This window comes from Asparagus officinalis, chromosome 5, assembly GCF_001876935.1.
Source record: "Asparagus officinalis chromosome 5, Aspof.V1, whole genome shotgun sequence".
Lineage (NCBI taxonomy): Eukaryota > Viridiplantae > Streptophyta > Magnoliopsida > Asparagales > Asparagaceae > Asparagus > Asparagus officinalis.
This window is the reverse complement of record NC_033798.1, coordinates 100,587,590-100,589,019: the sequence shown is the minus strand read 5'-3', so window position 1 is coordinate 100,589,019 and position 1,430 is coordinate 100,587,590. Positions and strand designations below refer to the sequence as shown.

General features: G+C 47.7%; 1 long non-coding RNA gene across 1 annotated transcript; it reads left to right on the top strand.

Moving 5' to 3' along the window:
* LOC109842708 lies at positions 642-990 on the top strand. The gene is made up of 3 exons (XR_002247353.1): positions 642-700; positions 767-838; positions 918-990. It is a non-coding gene; the product is annotated as an uncharacterized LOC109842708 (long non-coding RNA).

The window sequence follows — 1,430 nt, the reverse complement described above, 5'->3', positions numbered from 1 at the left end:
GTTATACGAGCCCAGGGCCTGACGATCGAGCTCCCACGCACGTTGAGACGTGTGACAAGTCTGTGCATGACCGACCTGTTGGTCCTAGGAGGGCTGGCGCCCCGAAAAGGAAGAAGACTGCTCATAAACCCCACGATGGCCAGCGTCCTTATGGAGTGGACTTAGGAAGCATCGCCGATGGAGGAGAAGGTAACATTTATTTTTATTGCTTTAAGATGATTTACCTCTTGGGATTCGTAACCATGTTTTATGCTCCAGGGTTCTTTGAAGAGGGCGAACTTCCACCGGGTCCGGTATCTCCTGGATCTGATAACATGGATTGCTTCATGCAGCAGATGTGCGACGCCCTTCACGACGGGTCTTTGGGCATCGATCTAAACATCGATCTTGAGCATTCAGGTAAATCTACATCCAATGATACCCTCCTCAAGCATGGGGAAAGAGAATCTTCTGTTTTTGCTGCAGGTATTTCTGAGCTTTCCTTTCCTCCTCATCTTCCAACATTTAGGTTACCCTGCAGATGTCGCGATGGAAAAGCCAGCTGAGGATGGAGCCTATCATGATATAGGCTTCGAGGAACGGGGGTGTGCTCCTGTACCAAGCTTCTCGAAACCCGATGCTGGCTTATTAGCTGACATGCTGGCTGAACAGACTGCCAGAGGAACCGTGAGACCACTCTTTGAGAGTGATTCATTCACAGGTATATATCTGATTCCCTTCATCTTGCCTGATCTTTTGTCTGACTAACGAAGGATTAATATTATAGCGCCAGTCATTGGGATTAACCCAATATCGATTCCCGGCATATCTAGCTTACCTCGAAGTGACGGACTTGCAGGTATGCATACGATCTTGGATGTCGCACTGCTTTTCATTCATTTTTTTTTCATTTTTTTAATGGATGAGTGTAATCATAGGACCAGCCGCTTGGGCCGATACCCTTATGACTCTTGGCATTCCCGTCGCATCTGATGACGGTGGGATTACCGGTAGGCATACGATCTTCTTGTCCCGATTCTCCTTATTTGTCCAAATTTTCATTTTGACTAATAAAGAAGTGCAACTATAGGACCAGCCGTTGTGCCTGATGCCACTATAGTTTCTGGGACTGATAGTTTGCCTGAGAGCGGTACCGAGTGGTATGAGCAATCTGCCTGCAGGGGTTGATATACCCTCCATGACCACTTCTGCCGCTATCTCGGAGTCTGTCGGACCTCAGCCCGAGGGGACCTCAGTCGGCATAGGTATGCTAGGAATTTGCCTTTGAATTTCCTTATCGTATTCGATAATCTGCTAAACTTCTATGTTGTTGCTTGTAGGATCTCGATCCTCTCTATATGAGCGTGTCCGCGTCCTTTTGGTCGATACCGATCCTAACAGAGACATTTTCCGTACGGACCTCGGCTTCTTCACTGCCTTTTATAACGGCA